The sequence below is a fragment of the Cibotium barometz genome, chromosome 6 (assembly GCF_041138505.1).
Source record: "Cibotium barometz isolate CiBa-2024 chromosome 6, ASM4113850v1, whole genome shotgun sequence".
Lineage (NCBI taxonomy): Eukaryota > Viridiplantae > Streptophyta > Polypodiopsida > Cyatheales > Cibotiaceae > Cibotium > Cibotium barometz.
This window is the reverse complement of record NC_141051.1, coordinates 5,375,248-5,381,663: the sequence shown is the minus strand read 5'-3', so window position 1 is coordinate 5,381,663 and position 6,416 is coordinate 5,375,248.

Sequence of the window (6,416 nt, the reverse complement as noted above, 5' to 3'; positions counted from 1 at the left end):
TATCTGCACAGGGTTCTTCACTCTCCCTGATCTTCATAGCTTTTCATTCATGGCGTCCATAGCCTTCTTTACACCAGGTGTTCTCATAGCTGGGATCCCAAGCTCCTCATCGAGGCTCATATCTGAGCCACTAGACTCACCATCAACATGAGAATGCCCTGCAAAAATGTCAGGCATACCATGGGGCTCAACCACTTTCTCTTTTCCTTTACGTGATGTACTAATCACATTTGCAGGACTGGTATTATGACGCACCCTGCCACTCCATGGTCTATCAATAGACCCACTAGATGAGGACTCTCCTGGTCCACTCAAAGACTGTGATTGCTGACCTGCATTCTGTGCAACCACACTTCCACTCACATCAGCCCCAACAGCTTCCTTTTCAGCAGCATACCAGCTGCTCATCTCATCAAAGACAACATCCCTGCTTACCCTCAACTCACGTGTAGCAGGGTTATAACACCTGTATCCCTTTTGCTCAAGGGAGTATCCAATAAACACACATTTTTTAGCTTTCGGGTCCAGCTTAGTTCTCAACTCATCTGGCACATGCACATATGCAATGCATCCTGCAAACCCTGCTCAATCATCTGGCCAACTGAAACCAGATTCTTTGTTATGTTTGGTACATGAAGTACATCTGCAAGGTACTTCACCTTGCCATCCTGTATAGACAATGGCACATCTCCAATGTGGGCAATTGGATGAGCAGTGTCATCCCCTGTTTCCACAAAACCTGGTCTTTCCGGGTTTTTCATCTCCTTGAACCACTCCCCATGACTCGTCATGTGGTTCGAAGCGCCTGAATCCACATACCATACATTATCTTTTTGTGCTGCATCAACATTTTCAGACATGGCATTCACAACATGCTGCATAACAAACAACCTTTCATTATCCTCATTATTTCTGCTTGAGGATGCATAGTTGTTTTGCTGCACTTTCCCATTTTGCATGTCAGCTTGCTTTTTATAACATTCTGCCTGCACATGTCCAGGCTTACCACAATAATAGCATTCACGTGCATCATTGTACTGCCTTTGCCAATTTCCACGGCCTCTTTGACTCCCCCTGCCTCTGAATTTGCCTCTTCCACCTGCGTGTTGTTGTTGTTGTTGATTCTGGGACTGTTGTTGTTGCTGCTGCTGCTGACCATAATTCTGATTACCTGTTCGGCCACCTCCTTGACCGCGTCCACGGCCTCCTCTACCTCGTCCTCTTCCTGAACTCGTGTAGAAGGCCTGTTGCTCTGAACTGTTTTTGCTTTGTGAAGACTGTTGGTCTTCACCCAAGTTCTTCTCTTCGATAATCAGCATAGACACCAAATCTGTAAAGTTGGGAATGTTTTCCCGAGTCTGAATAGACGTCTTGAACGCCTTGTATTGTGGCTCGAGACCATGTAGACAGACTTCCACCTTGTCATCATCATCTACTGACACACCAATAGATGCAAGGGATTCCACAATACCCTTTATCTTCAGCGCATAGTCATTCACAGACATGCTCTTTTTCTCCACAGTATGAAGTTCATTCTTCAACTGTATCTTACGTGCCTTGGTGTTTGTTTCATAAAGCTTTACCAAGGTGTCCCACGCCTCCTTGGGGGACTTGGCATCCTGAATGTGCCCAATCATGGTGTCCTGTATACTAATGGAAAGCCAATACATAACCTTCCTGGCTCCTTGGTTCCAGTCTTTAAACTCTTTCACATCTGCAGCAGTCGGATTTATATCCGATATCTCCGGTGCCTCTTCATGTTCACCTTCTATGTAGTCCCAATAGCCTCTTCCCATCAGGAGATTAGTCAACCTGAATCTCCAAGCATGGAAGTTATTCTTATCCAGCTTCTCAGCCACAATCTATGTTATGCCATCATTAGACATCTTGCCAAACACACAATTTTACCAGAAACTGCACTCTGATTTTTCCTGCACAATTGCTGTATTTTCTGCATAGCGGTACTGCAGTCCACTCAAATGTCACAACCAGTGACCTCAATGTGCATACATACACCCAATGGCAACTGTAGACCTCTTTGCAGCACCCACAATGTCTGCACAGTCAATCTGTCTTCCTGCAGTACTTAAAACAGAGTTCTGCAGAGAATCGATGACTTATCCACAGTGCTCGAAATCGCCTGCTTTCTGAAAAACGGAGGTCCAGACGCGCCCGAAACGCGTTTCCGGCCCGAAAATTCAGTCCGAAGGTTGCCCTATAGCTTTACTCCCGCGAAGAAAGCTCCTCAATCAGAGATCGTTTGCCGGTGCCTCCCGTAGAGCTCCCGACAAGGGTGTAGTCACCAACACAATAGGGAAGAGTAGTTGAAGCTCTTACCCTCGTACCGCTTCCTGTCGTACCGCTTCCTGTGGTTCTTGCAGCTCAGCCCTTAGCACAAACCTGGCTCTGATACCATGAAAAGATGTAGGGGGAAGAGAGCTTGAGCTCTTGCAAGCACACACACACACTCACAAACCCTAACAGAGAACACACAAGGTGAGAGGCTGAAAATCTTCTTCTTCTCTACTCAACACTCAACACACCATATACAAGATAAGAGTACTCATAATATGAAAGGTACTCAACCAATACATACACGGGTTCTCTATAATGTGAACCCGACTAAATGAGCTGGCGCTATAACTATGCCAGTCTCTAGAATGGCTGTCACACAGCCTGTCATCCCACTGGCCGCATATCACCCAAGATCTCACCAACCATGCCAGTGGTATAAGTGTGGGGCCTATCCCCCAGGCGGGTCATCAGTGGCCACCGCCTCACTAGACGAGCTCGATATCTCAACAACACACACACACACACACACATGCATGCTATTTCAAAGTGTGTGTGTGTGTGTGTGTGTGTGTATTAATAAAACATTTTAAAAAAAATCTCACACACACCCACCCGCACACACACACACACACACACACACTCTCTCTCTCTCTCTCTCTCTCTCTCTCTCTCTCTCTCTCTCTCTCACACACACACACACACACACATGCACGCTATTTCAAAAGCTCTCAACCAACACACATACACGCACACACTAACTATTCACAACTAAATTATTCACAAAACTAAATCATTCACACATGCACGTGCTATTTCAAAGTGTGTGTGTATTAATAAAACATTAAAAAACACTCAACATTTAAAAAAATCACACACACCCACCCACCCACACACACACACACACACACACACACACACACACACACACACATACACACACACACACTCTCTCTCTCTCTCTCTCTCACACACACACACACACACACACACTATTTCAAAAACTCTCAACCAACACACACATACACACACACAAACTATTCACAACTAAAAAATTCACAAAACTAAATCATTCACACATGCATCTCTCTCTCTCTCTCTCTCTCTCTCTCTCTCTCTCTCTCTCTCTCTCTCTCTCTCTCTCTCTCTCTCTCTCTCTCTCTCACACACACACACACACACACAATAGCCATTCACATAACAAAAAAACTAAAACTTTAGAGAAAAGAACTCTTTAAAAACATGACATAGACCAACCGGACACGTAGCCCCTGATAGAGAGACGGACACCGTGAACAGAGAGAGGGGACAATTGGGTGACTTAATTCCGAGGAGCTGCTACATGCCCACCACCGTTAGCTTACAAAAACCTGCCAAAACACACACAAAAAGGTGAGAGATTGTACAAAAAAAATAGTTTTAATATGTAACTCTCTCTCTCTCTCTCTCTTTGTCCCCCTCCTTTCCCATGGCGTTTACGTGCCAAACGTTCGCTGCATGCTACCCCCTCTCTCTCTAGAACCATGCATGCTACCCCCTCCCCTCTCTCTCTCCCCCTCCTTTCCTATGTCTTTCCATATTGACAATCTGGTTTCGAGGCGATGGTGCAGAATGCGATCTGGCACAAGGGAAACTGGGAGTGATCGAGCGGAGATGCTGTGAGATGGGTTAACTGTGCCCAATGTGCCAAACGCCTGCTACATGCTACCCCCCCTCTCTCTCTAGAACCATGCATGCTACCCTCCCCCCCCCCCCCTCTCTCTCTCTCTCTCTCTCTCTCTCTCTCTCTCTCTCTCTCTCTCTCTCCCTCCCTCCTTTCCCATGTCTTTCCCATCGCCCACCTACGGCGGTTAACAGTGCCCAACGCCCGTTGCATGCTACCCCCCCCTCTCTCACTCACTCTCCCTCCTTTCCCATCACTAAGCACGGCTAGAAGGTATGGGGAGGGCCTACAATAAAAAAGGGAAAGTTGTAAAGCTTTTTTACTTGAAAATAAAAAATAATTGCACCATTCCATTATATTGGAGATTTATAGTGAAAATATTTTTTACAACAACGAAAAGAGCTAATTACTCTTGAGTCTCTTCTCTTCTTACTCCCCCGCTTCGGTAGGCATTTTCCTTCTATAACACAAAAACCTCTTATGACTATAGCCCTTGAGTGACTTTACATCCTCCACTCCTACACCTAGGAGACCCCTGCGAGACGACTGAGGACCAGGAGATGCCAGCACCCCCTCCTTCACCCCCCCACCCCCATCCCCTCCTACCGCCTCGCTTCCACCTTCGCCTCCTCCCGTGCCCGCTCCGATTTCGGCAGCGGCTCCCTCTCCACCCCCCTCGCCCCCCCTCCTCACCCCCCGCCCGCCTCAGCTCCCCGGGAGGCCCTGGCAATCCCCTGGCGTTCACCTGCAGTTCGGAGGGCGCTGAGCACCGACCAGACTTGCAAGAAAGGCGGCCTTGCAAACTAGCAAGAGAGCTATAGCATTGACGGTGGGAGCGGCTCATGCACTGTGCATGCAAGTTGACGTGGAGGGCACAAAAAAAAACTAACACGTAGCATGGGAAGTAAGCCGTGTAAGATATAGATAGATGAGTTTCTTATATATATATATATATATATATATATATATATATATATATATATATATATATACATTAGAAAGCAAATTGCCCACCCCTCCCCCCTCCTCCACACATACACACACACATACGTATCTTCTAATATTATATTATGTGCACGTGTAAGAGAGAGAATATACATATATATATCTATACAAGATAAAGCAAGAGTGCCTACCCCTTTACCTGGAGAAAGGAGAAGAGAGGGATAATTTTTGTGAAAAGGAGAAAGGAGAAGAGAAGACGTGCGTTTGGGGGTTTCTTTCCCACACGCCTAGATGCATTGGGGCTCACAATCAGTTGTGACCATCAAACCATTTACTCATTGAATGAGTTTCTTATATATATATATATATATATATATATATATATATATATATATATAAAATACATTAGAAAGCAAATTGCCCACCCCTTCCCCCTCCTCCTCCACACACACACACACACATACATATCTTCTAATATTATATTATGTGCATGTATAAGAGAGAGAATATACATACACACATATATATATTATGTATGTATGTGTATCTATAGGAATGTAAGCATGTATATATAAATAGATTTATATGTATGTCAACGCACACAAATGTATGTTCATGTACACACACACACAACACACAAACACAAGCACAAGCACAAGCACATGATACGTGCACACACGCATACAAACACACATACACACACACACACTCGCACGTATGGACACACGTGCAAAACATAGAGATATGCACACTTGCACACATACTCAAGTTTGCACATACACACATGTGTATACATGCATATAGGTAAATAAATACACTCACATACACAAGTACATGTGCACACACATGGACATGAACACACACACACACATGCACCTACACATGCACATGCACACACATAGATGTACACATGGGTATATTCACATGCTCACACACATGTACATGCACACACTTACTATGGATACACACAAATACAAACATACACACCATGTACACACACACACTAACACAGACACACAATCAAGACGCTTGCACAATGCATGCACGCATGAAGACATTACGCAATCACACATACGTGTGTATGTGCACACCGAATCACACACATATGTATGCAAAAGAGAAGACAAAACACATTATATATAAGATACACTTATTTAAGAGTGAACACACCTCATCATGCATCCCCACATATTAAAATTTAATATTAATTAAAAATATATATACATGTGTATTTATTTTATAAATTTACATGTATATAGGTTTATATCTCTAAATATAATAAAACATAATATTATAGATAATATATATTTACATGTGGGTGTGTGTGTGTGTGTGTGTGTGTGTGTGTGTGTGTGAGAGAGAGAGAGAGAGAGAGAGAGAGAGAGTGCACGTGTGCATGAGAAAGAGAGTGTGTTTGTGTGTGTGTATGAATGTATGTGTGTGTGTGTGTGTGTGTGTGAGAGAGAGAGAGAGAGAGAGTGTGTGTGTGCACGTGTGCATGAGAAAGAGAGTGTGT